Genomic DNA, 12,727 nt, shown 5'->3' with positions numbered 1-12,727 from the left:
TCTCCCAGTCCGAAGACAGTGCATGTGGCCACAGCTTATCTGGCCGTTGAGCGCTTTATTCCGAGTGTGTCGGCCAGTACTAGGAAATCACATGTTCCTATAATTCTGTCTATTTTTTTTTTTTTTGAGATATAATTCGGAATCTAACTTGTGCTGTCATGACTGTAAAAGATGACGTTAATCTGTAGTATTGGTACATGTAGGCTTCTAATTATGTATGATGAGGGGGCTTCGGAACAACAAACTCGAGTTATATCGGGTCAAAAAATTATATTTTTACTGCTTATCAGTGTGTGGATGAAACAAAACGTCACGTAGAAATGCTCACGTTTAAATGTTCTCACCTTTTCAACAACAAAAAAAAAGAAAGAAGAAGAAATAACATGACGTTTATTGGAATGAAAGTGTTTGGAATTTGACTGCCCATTCGCGAAATTGAATGACTCAAATACCCTTTTCGGTGAGTGGTGGCGAATTGGAATGAACGACGTAGAGTACCAGCCAATTTAAATGCCCTTTTTTACGAATTCGAAAGCCACATGTGCAAATTTCATTGATCGAAATGCTAAATTGAACGCACACATTGCAATTTTGAAATACAGACTGTGCGATAACGAGGGGTTTTGCTAAATTGAATGAACCTTCTATCAAATGGACTGACAAAGATGCAAAATTGGCCGGAAAAACCTATATCAAAAAAATATGGAGTTATAGGAACTCCCCAAATACAATGAATGTTTAAACAAAACACACTTAACTAATAATCTGTGACAATTTATCCCCCCCAAAAAAATCTTATTACCCTACCAACAATACAAAATTTATACATTATTCATTATAAAAACACATTCATTACAGAACACACTTATATACTAAAATTATCAATATCATTGACCTATAACGATCAATCTATAATGCTCGCCAAAAAGCCATTTGAATATAAGGCCTGGGTCCGCACATGGGCCCACTTGTATTGTGTGTGTTGCGTATGCGTTCTGTGCGTTTATAATAATGTGTGAGTGTGTGAGATGAGTGTGCCTGGTGTGTGTGTGTTTGTGTGTGTATGTGTGATCATGGGTGTGTATATTCTGTTTATGGGTATTTATGTGCGTGTACATAGAGCTAGTTAGAAACACTAAGAGCTTTCAGTTGCAGGCTGGAGATGCCGGTTTTATCATCGAGGGTTCGTTGCGTGCATTGTAAATGGCAGACAAGGTAAGAATAGCAATGTTCGATGTGTTCTTATATATAATATTCCTAAACTCTTCGGGTGTCCCTCACAAACTTACACAGTTTTGTGAGTTGACGTTTGTTTTCCTTAGTCAACAGTCCCCTGGATTCTACCTATACACAGATTAGATCAAATTGCATGTAGTATCCTCGATCCTCAATGTCACTCACCAGTGAGGCGTATTTTCAGTTTTTCTTGTTTGAGCGGAGTCAATGTTTGATCCAAAGGGACAGTGAGTTCATGATATTGATTTGCTTCTTTGATTGGCTAAGAATGTGTCTGGTCTTTCTGGGCTGGATGTAAGATCAGATGGAACTGTGCCTCCATTGATATCATGTCTCGGGAGGTCTACACGACAAAAGACTTTGTCGAGCTTCACTTTGCCTAATAAAGAGACAAAGTACTGCAAGATGCTATCACGTCGATCATTGTACCTACCCTGTTCCAGTGCACTTTTGCAATTATTGAGAATATGCAACAGGGTTTGGTGGTTTCCGCATAATGTGCAGCGGGTGTTAGCTTTTTGCTCCATCTGCTGAGGTTATCTGCCGTTTGGAGGGTATTGATAGCCGCACGAGTTATAAAGCTCAACACGCCCTTAGGGAGGTAGAATATACACATGTTTTTTTTCTTTGTAAGTGGTCTCCATGTCAAGGTCGCCCCCTTTCTAACTCCACCAACTTCAGAAAGTCGACCTTGAAAAACCAAGGGAGCGAATTTAGATTTTTAATAATCGTTATGTTCCGTATCAACTAGATCTTCGTCTTTGTCTTCCGATTTGTTTACATTTTGTGATTGATGTACATAAACTTCACAGGCTGCATCATTTCTCACAATGCCATGTTCTTTGCCCATTCTGACTCCCGTGATACTTTGTTATCTACAGCATTTTGAACCTAATTAGTGTCAGCTCCCAAATGTGACGACGCATGTGCTAGTACACGACACTCTTTGTACAACTCAGATATGGTTTTGAATTGGAGACCATTTTGGCTGTGGAGAATCGCCAGGGTAGCGCCGTGTGCTGGCATCTTCAACCATAACTGTAATTGCTTAGTTACCATTCCGTCAAGGAGAAATAGCTGGGTGGTTGTCAGATCATGTACAGTGAGGGCATAACGCAAAAAAAAAGAAGAAGGAAAAGAGTATCTGGTCAGCACGGCTACTTTGTATTCATTTCGGACATGACTTTCATCAACACTGTTCAAGATATGTGACAGGTTTGTCTTTAACGAACATGAAAGCGTCGCTAGCCTTCATCCGAAATGTTAGCAATGATCCCAAGAACTTTTCAGATGTTTCTTTGACGTCATAAATGGGAGTGCCATCAATCGAAAACTCGACATCGAATGGCGAATCAAGACAGATCGAAAAACTACATTTGGCTTGCATCAGAATGAAATTCATACTATACCAGTTAGTAGTTCAATCATCAGACGTTGATGCGTACGGTTATGACATGTGATTGGATTAAAATAATCTGCGAATGGCACACGAATATGCCGTGTTCCGTTATTGTTGTAACAAAACTTATCTTCTAATGACTGAAGATAACTGAGGATAGGGTTACATCCCAGCAAGAATATGGCTGGAGACAGGGAATCATATTGAAACACAGTTCTGTGAAACTCAAACTTAGAGGACGACCACTGGGGTCCTTGAACCGCCCCGTCATGTTTCGAGTACAGGTTTTTGACATAGGTTCTGAGTTCAATAGGGAAGGAGTAGTATTCGAGAACATAATGCATGAGATCAGGCTGTATTGACCCGGATGCATCCTGGAGATCGAAAAAAAAAAAAAAACAACACACACGTTAATATGAAGAGTTTTGTTCTTAGTCTTTGTATGACTGAGGAGTATTCATGGAGGACTTGGTTATTCTCAATGCATCCGCTGACATCTGCTGACACCTCTCAAGAAAACCTTCTGCATAGTAGGGTTGATAAGACCATTTTGAATGGCAAATTTTTCGACCTTCTCCACAAGTATTTGGTGGTGTAGCTTGCCAACGCACGACGTGAGATCTATCATCCGAAAATTCTTGGGGTCGTCAGTCGAACCGGACTTGTGAATGAGGGACACAATGGAGCTAGACCAGTAGAGGAGAGGATCTGCGGTCCGCAGAAGTTTCGTAAACAGCGTTGCCAGATAATGGTGAGAGCTGGGCAGCTTTCGCAGTATCCCATACATAATCCCATCCATAATCCCATCATTACCTTTTTTTCCTTTTCAGAATTCACAAATATATATGGATTTGATTGGACTGAGGTCAAAAGATCTATCGTGTCCACATCGATGTATGGGAACCATGGCAATTTTGGCTTGTCGATGGCATTGCCTGTAGAGTTAACGTTTACATGATTATCGGTCAGCAGTTTCTAGTGTGAAAGAAAGTTTAGTGGAGGGTTTCTCTAGGCATCCTGATGAGCATTTCTTGGCCAAATAAAAAAAAAAACAATTCTCACATACATCTTTTCTTAACGTCTGGCTTAGACTCTTTTTCTTTATTCCTCTCAAATCTCTTCAGATGGCAATGGGCCTTGACTATTATTATTGTTATTATTATTATCATTATTATTATCATTACCATTTCTATTTAGAGCTAGTAATCTGTTTCGTTTGTTTTATATCTGCCTGTAGCTTTATCAATTCATTATCATTTTATTCACTTATATAATTTTCTGAGGGCCCCAGATCGTACAAGCTTTTTTTAGTGGGACCTTCCATTACACATTCGGATCTGAATACAACATCTTAAATAATAGCTCTCAAATTACATTCGATATTTGTCAGGATTTTTCGATGGGTCATGCCTACAACAAAATAGTATCAACAAACCAATGAAAAACTCTAATTACTGCTAATCAAAGTATAATTATAGACATCACTTCGAATGATAATCAATGTATACTTGCTACAGAAAACAATGTTAAGCGTAAGCTGTGATACGTATCCAGTCAAGACATCGTGTAATGTTTGTTTTGAATTTGTCCTTTAAGGCACGTCTTTCTGCTAAAGTCTCCAGCAATATTGAACTACTCAGGGATCAATCAACCACGAGGTAATTAGGCTCTTCAGACGGTGTTGACGACATTTGACTTTTTAATTGGGCCGGGTTGGGATGTTTGAGATCTGTATACATCGGCGGATTTGTCGCAGCAGAAGTTGCAGTATCTTGAGGGTGAGGTTTGACAAAGGCCGTATTGTCAATCCCTTTTGGAGGGTTGGTGGAACAAGGTTCAGCGTAGGTGTGGTGTGCGGGACAACGCTGCATTTCGGTCTGCGACGTGTCTTGCTTGTTGCGGGAAAGTCGTAGGTATACTAGAACACAGACCAGCACGATGACCAACACAATAACTGTGATTGACACGCCGACAGTTACCCCGAGGCTGATCGTCTGCCCCTTCTCTGAAACAAATAAGAACCAACAATTTAGTTTTTAACATAGACACAAGAACATACTTCATAATAATAATCTAAATTTCCAACTTTTTGAACCTCGGGATACGGTCTCAGAACACAATTTTTCATAGAGCATTAATACTGATTTGCACTCTCCTTAACAACCATTGACACTTTAAATTTAAATATTTAAACATTTTTTCTCAGTTTTTTTTTTTTTCCAAAATGTTATGTTTTCCATCGTAGACATTCGGAGGTTTTTAAGTCAAAAGACAAACGAAAGGGTTATAATCCATGGATTGCGGACGTTGCCACTTTATGTCACGGCAGGTATACGAGAAGGGTAAAATGAAATTCAAATGAATACAACAATCAGATCTAGGAGAAAAGTGAGTAACAGATATGAACATACAGAAAAAAAAAACTGATAAAGATAAAGGAATTAGCAGAATCGTTTTCGATTTATCTTGAAATGCACGCCGCGTGTACGTCTACTTCGTTAAACTTTTTTTTTTTTTCAATTCACTGTCTTCCCACAGAGTGTGGATGTGTGTTTTTTAATCTTTCTTTACCCAGAAGTCATTTACGGAACTTCGAAAGTCCAATATGTGATCGTGCATCATAAAACCAAAAGAAAATTGCACCCCTTGATGTTATATGAGAGAAAAAAAAAAAGGTGAACGGGTCAACCAAGTCAATTTTGAGTTTTCCATATTCTCTCAATGAGATATTCTTCTTTATTGTTTTTAGATTTGGGATCATGAAATGAATGGGAAAGTAGGTTTGTAACCGTTTTTTCTAATCCCCTTTTTTTATTTTTGGCAGAGTAGTGTGGTCAGGTATGTCTTAGAGGCCCATTTTCATTTCTTGAAAATCATTTACACACTCTTAACTTTCAAAACTATGAACCTTTTGAAGGACAATGTTACTGCTTTGAAAGTTTGCATTGATTAAAGAATGCTCAATGTCAGCTTATTCTAGTTATCGCTTCATTGTATTTGCTACACTGATTTACATCTTGTTTTTGCCCCATTTATTGCACAGCTAGCACGTCTTGAAAAAAGACCAAGCACTTGGATAGACCCTGCACTTCAGAATCTCTTTTCTCAGTTCAAACTTTTCTAAAGTTTGTGCTCTCTTTCCAAGATTATGAGATGCCATTTGAATTGAGTTATACACCATTGTAAAGCTTAAAGACTGCTCTTACCGCATCGCACACCGGCATCGTCAAAGTGTTCACAGTTATGGTTGTACCACCCATTGGAAGAACAGTTCGAAAGACTGGATTCCCAGCCATAACAACCGACGTTGTCAAGGAGAATTGGTCCCGATCCTCCCCCATATGTTCCTCCACCAACAGCCTCCGCCTTGTTGGTAGGATACCCAAGTTGTCTGCAAACGACTTGTGCGTTGTTGTCATCCCAGCCGTCGTCGCACACCGTTCCCCAGGAGCCAGCATAATAAACCTCCACCCGACCCTCGTACATTGAGCTTCCTCCAACAAGGCGGATATTGACTATTGGTGAGGGAGTGCTAACGTCAAACACGTCTTTCGGAAGAAAGAGAAAAAGACCAAACGGGACACATGAATGTCATTCTCAGTTCTGTCAGAGAAGTGAGAGAACTGCATTTTTTTTTTAATTAATGTAATGTCCTAGGTCAAAGGCAAGGAGAGTAGATTTCTTTGTGGTCTCAGAAATAGAAAGAACAAGCCCATGTCCATAAGCCTCTAATGCCTTCCTTTTGAAAATGGTTACGTCACCGGAGTTTTGATGGTAAAGATTTAAGCATGATTCTTTCGCTTCACGACACGATCGACGATGTCCGCATTCATTCAAAGGAATGACACAATGCATCCGATTGAAACCGCTTGCTGACCATTGCAGCTGATCACAAGGTGGGAACCAAGAGGTGTCGGCATCTTTCGCCCGTTTTCGATAAACGTCCTGATTACGAACAAAGTGTTCATAGAACCCGCCCTTTTTAGTTGATATTCATTTTCATTCTGCATTTATGTTTGTCTGCCTGGTTTTTTTTTATGTGTGGTTGGCTTGTAAATATGTTACCTGATGTATTATGTTACTAATGTTATAGTCTGTACTTGCTGAGATTTATCATAATAGTGAAGTACGGGTGAAAGTCTCTCTTTCTTGCATTTGACAAACTCGTTTCGTAATGATCTCACAACTGCTTCTCGTCACACGCTATCATTATGACCTTCATTGCAAATGTTCGCTGAGGTCTCCGAGCACCTATCTTTGATTTTGTGGTATCACAACTTTATAATGGATACACTTTTATTCTTTATAATGAATACACATTATTATGAGATGCCATTTGAATTGAGTTAAACACCGTTGTAAACCTTAAATAAAGACTGCTCTTACCGCATCGCACACCGGCATCGTCAAAGTGTTCACAGTTATGGTTGTACCACCCGTTGGAAGAACAGTTCGAAAGACTGGATTCCCAGCCATAGCAACCGACGTTGTCGAGGAGAATTGATCCCGATCCTTCCCCGTATGTTCCTCCACCAACAGCCTCTGCGTTGTTGATGGGATATCCAAGTTGTCTGCAAACGACCTGTGCATCGTTGTCATCCCAGCCATCGTCGCACACCGTGCCCCAGGCTCCAGCATAATAAACCTCCACCCGACCCTCGTACAACGAGTCTCCTCCAACAAGGCGGATGTTGACTATTGATGAGGGAGTGCTAACGTCAAGCACGTCTTTCGGAAGGAAAAGAAAAAGACCAAACGGGACACATAAATGTAATTCTCAGTTCTGACAGAGAACATTTACCTCTCGCACTTTTTTTATGTATGTAATGTCCTAGGTAGGCAAAAAAAAAAAAAAAAAAGGCAAAGAGGACTTCTTGGTGGTCTCAGAAATTGAAAGGACACCCCTATGTCCATATGTACGGAGCCCGTAAGGGGACATGGCAAGAAATATTTTTCCTAAGTCGTTCCCTCGACTAACTAAGTCGTTCCCACTACTTACTAAGTCGTTCCCTCGACTTACTAAGTCGTTCCCACGACTTACTAAGTTGTTCCCTCGACTTACGTAAGTCGTTCCCACGACTTACGGAGCCTAAGTCGTTCCCACGACTTACTAAGTTGTTCCCTCGACTTATAAGTCGTTCCCACGACTTACGTAAGTCGTTCCCTCGACTTACGTAAGTCGTTCCCACTACTTACTAAGTCGTTCCCTCGACTTACGTAAGTCGTTCCCTCGACTTACGTATGTCGTCCCTCGACTTACGTAAGTCGTTCCCTCGACTTACTAATTCATGCATAAAAATGCATCGTTCCCACGACTTGCATAAAAATGCATCGTTCCCTCGACTTACGTAAGTCGTTCCCTCGACTTACGTATGCCGTTCCCTCGACTTACGTAAGTCGTTCCCACGACTTGCATAAAAATGCATCGTTCCCACGACTTACTAAGTCGTTCCCTTGACTTACGTAAGTCGTTCCCTCATAGCTCAATGTGTTGAGTCTCTCCTGCGGTTGAGGTCTGCTGTGCGATCGCTGGGGATTCAAAACAGAGTAAGTTGAAAAAATGTCGATTTTGATCCCATTTATTGCTCATTTTGTCTTGTATTAAAAAGAGCTATTTCCCTAGACTTAATTTTTAGAAAAATTTCATGAAAATGAGAAACTTGTGTTTCCTAGAACTGAAAGTTGTGGCTGTAGTGAAAATGCAGATAGTCCCACACATAGCTTTTTGTGTTGGCATTTTTGTTGTTGCATAGGCAAGCTCCTTTTTTTCTGCTGCCAGGGCTCTATGTCTAGTATACAGTATAGGTTAGATTTGAAAGAAAAAAAAATCAACATCAACTAGAATTTCTGGAAGTATGAAAGTGTGAAAAGGATGTGAAAATAATGTTCATTGTCAAAAACCGCTGCTTTCAAGCAGGATTCAGGAGCTATCGGTAGAGTGCTGGTGCATGGTGATCCATGATTAAGTGCTACATGTACTGCTAGGCCTACGGCTACGCCTAAAGGACTACCTGGTACATACCGGTACCTAGTTAATTAATACCATATACATAGGCCTACCCCACCCCCTTGGCTTCATTTTCCTCCTGTACACGTATAAAACTAGGCCCTACAGATCATGCTGTAGGCTAGTTATTTCGTAGTTATATACTGTCCATGCGACACGAAAGCTTGCCCAATTTAGTGTTGACTTGCTGGATCAATGAAAAGCTAGGACTTACAATGAACAAAGGCCAAGTACATCTGTTTTGTTTTGTTTTTGTTTTTGTTTTTTTTTTTGGGGGGGGTGGGGGAGGGGAGGGAAGAGGAATTGTACCATATCCATAGCAAGTAGCTGAAAGTGATCAGAGATGCAATGATGGTACTGTAGTGCCAGTAAAACCTTAAGTTTTGTAATACAATGTGTAGGTCTATAGCCACCAGACATTTCAGACAAGAAACGTACGATAAGATCAGCAAACTGATTGTAGGATATCGAAGCAAAAATATCTATCAGTGCTTTTGTCGAAAACAAGTGGTGGAAGGGGTATTCGAAAGCTACAATGGCCTGGAATTCCAGTGATTTACTTGATGGAGTCATAGATACACGTATGAGTACAACAGACTGACTTCTTTATGCTCTTTTGTTTGTGGAAAGAACAAAGAGTCCTTGTTAAAATGCATCAAAACAAATGGTATTATGGACACTTACCAATTTGATACCAGAGTTTGCATATCGGGTAGTAGGCCTATACTACTTTCAATAAAAGGTGTGTGCCACCGTATAGTGTAGTTGTATGTAGACCTACTCAATCCCCAAAGTCACAGTTCCCCCTGGATTTAGGGGATGAAAAAACATGAGAGGAGAGTGCTTGCAATAGGCAAGGCACATGAGGGCCTGATGGATATAGGATGTACAATGTATATGAAGTATTTAAAAGATAGATATTTGTACATATCTGCCTATGAATATGACTGGGGGCTGATGGATTGATGTACAATCAACCTTGCCTAAGTCGAATTTATTTGGACTAAAGAAATAGATTCGGCTACAAAAAGAAATTGGCTTTTGAGGGATCAAATTTAATAGAATATAAAGAGAAAAGGATGAGAACAGATTGTAGACTTTGGTGATCATTTGACTTTAATGACTGTATAGAGGGTTCGTTACAGAGGGGAGGATATGAAAGCAGTTCAAAGAATGTTCTTACATTATTGTAATATTGAGGAAAAAGTGTCTGCTTCTAAACATCAGATGTCCATTTTGTTCCTACATTGATCGTTTGCAAATTATCATTCCTCTTTTGTACTGCATGATAAGACAATTTTATCTATTTTATCAACAGGCAAAGGAAGAAAAAGAGGGAAAAAAAACATGTTTCTTCACGGCCGAGACTCATACCAGCACAAGAATTCCAGCTAGTGCACACAGACAGTAAGTGAACATTGTAAATTGTACAATTATTTCTAGTTATAGAGAGAGAATGAAAAGTTAAGAACCTCACAGCTTGAAATGTTCATAGATTGATTTGTTGGAGTCTGTCTGTATTGTTTTAGGATAACTTCTTATATGACTTCTTGAGGATACTTGTACATCTGTGACTTCATCCTACTTAACAAGAATATGTACAGCATGGCATAGTTATGAATAAAGAAGACTTCACAGCAGTTCATTCAAGATTGTAAGCTAAAATGATGCAATGAAATTTACATAACACAAATTTACCAATAATGAAAGGAGTGTTTTGAACAGTAATAGCTTATAATTGTGTTTACTAAAGAGTTTGGACCTTCAAATTTCTTCATAAAGCCCTCTGAAAACTGAAAATGCTCTACATGTCCTGACAGAAGTACAGGCCTTTATGGTTTAGGTACATTGTGTAATTTTGGCGCATGAAGTTGCATGTAATACTCATCAGTATCTTACTGATTGTTATGTGAAATTCCCCTCATTTTTAAATAAAGATGTTGGCGCCATCATACCTTTATACAAAACACCTTTTAGATCTCCACAAAATGACTTTTTGAGTGCAATGTTGCCATTTTTATTTTCTATTTCTTATTTCTTCAATATTTCTTATACCATGTATAGGTATAACTTCTGTGAATCAAGGGGAATGGCAGCTGAGGGCAGACAGGCCAAACTTGACGTCAGGAGATGGTATACACTGCAAAGGATGAGCAGCTCGCTGTCAACAATGAGGAAAAGTGCAAACAGAACAAGGCGCTGATTTTTTAAACACATTGCATCAGGCTGAGGTCATCATCACCCTTAAAAAGCAAGGGAAACATGAAGCAAGCTGTGTTTCAGAGCTGCAATCATGTATAGGTATAACTATTTTGAATCAAGGGGAATGGCAGCTGAGGGCTGACAAGCCAAACTTGACGTCAGGAGATGGTATACACTGCAAAGGGTGAGCAGCTCGCTGTCAACAATGAGGAAAAGTGCAAACAAAACAAGGCGCTGATTTGTTAAACACATTTCATCAGGCTGAGGTCATCACCCTTACAAAGCAAGGGAAACACGAAGCAAGCAGTGTTTCAGAGCTCTAACAAGTGCATGGGCAGTAATAATCTTGGCTACATCAAATTGCATCCAAGTGTGATAATTACAATAATAGCACATTGTGCTTTTCAAAGATAATGAAGAGTCCTCTGGATATTTCGCCCCTGATGAAACTCATTTATTCTGCAGTATTAGCACGGATAATGAGACACATCATCATCCTTTCACTGTTGTAATAATGAACATCGTTGAACTCAAAACTGCCAAGGTATACATGTATTGCGAGACATTTCATGTTTCTCGGTGGTAAAAAAAAAAGAAAAAGAAAAAAAAAGTTCTTAGATAAGTACTGGCTAAAATTATGATGATGTTGATCTTGTTCATTGTAAAGCACCATCTGGGGGGGGGGGCAGATGAACCTGTGCTGTGGCAAGATGGCACTGAATTTGATTTATCAGCAAATAAACCACTTATTGTATTGCATTCATGGGTCCAGAGGTGGTTCCTTCAGGTAGTTACGAGATACGTAGTAAATCATATTTTCCAACAAGCTGCGCTGCGTCTGTTTCACACAAGCATAAAGGATCAGTAGATACTGCTGTGGACCAAACTGCAGATTAGATTACTAATCAGTTGTGCAAAGTTATATAGTGAACAAAATGGCAAATCTATTTTTTTGTTAATATGTTGTTTCCCAATTGACATTGTGGTATTGTAGCATAATTGTACACATTTCTAGGGTATTAATTTTTGCATACATTTTTGAGCAAAATCAACAGTTCTGCATGTTGGAACTATTTTTCAGTGTAACATTTGGTTACTATAAACTTAATAAAGGCATGTTTGTATGAGTAGATTACAGCACAAGTATACAAATTCAGATAAGTTGCATGTAGATAAGCTAACTTTATACCTGGTTGTATTGATATTCAGCTGTTCTAGTACATCTTTGAACAAGCATGCTTAAAAGACGTGCATGAGTGTTTGACAGTGTGGAACACACACATGAGCCCATGTATTCAGCCATAGATTTGGGTTCATTTTGAGCTCAGCGTAAATTGATGGCAGGATCTGGGATAGATAGGGTTTATGCAATGGGAAGAGAAACTTGGTGTAATTCAGATGTGATTGCATGATGTTATCATGAAGATGTTCATGCCACACACTGTAGGGCCTACATATGTATGTGTTCATTTGTGCTGAACTGCAGAGAAGACATTTGGTATAGAATATAGATTTTAATGTGGAGGCTTTGACACATTTAGCGATGGGCCTACATGTCTTTAGAAGACAGAATGTGAAGTAATCCTATTCATGAGGATAGCTAGTTGACTGAAGAGTTTCCAGCAGACTGTCACCCAGTTGGCAATTATACAAAGAACATTGAATTTATCAGTTTTAAGTATACATGGGGTTAAAAAGTTTATTGATTTAAAACAACATAAAAACAAATTGAAAAATCAAAAGCAATGGACTAATGAAATCATTACTCTTTGTTCACAGCTTTGATGGAGTCAATCACACAGTGAACAGGGAGCTATGTAAAGAACAACATTTAAGAAACATACGGATTACCAGCAGTAATGAATTATTGAAACTAGTCATTT

The 12,727-nt window shown here is 39.2% G+C and overlaps 1 pseudogene; it reads right to left on the bottom strand.

Moving 5' to 3' along the window:
• The window catches only part of LOC140240198 (scavenger receptor cysteine-rich domain-containing protein DMBT1-like), a 50,845-nt pseudogene that overhangs the window by 28,935 nt on the left and 9,183 nt on the right, over positions 1–12,727 (bottom strand).

The sequence above is a fragment of the Diadema setosum genome, chromosome 16 (genome assembly GCF_964275005.1).
Source record: "Diadema setosum chromosome 16, eeDiaSeto1, whole genome shotgun sequence".
In the NCBI taxonomy this organism is placed as follows: Eukaryota; Metazoa; Echinodermata; class Echinoidea; order Diadematoida; family Diadematidae; genus Diadema; species Diadema setosum.
This window is presented reverse-complemented; position numbering and strand designations above follow the sequence as displayed.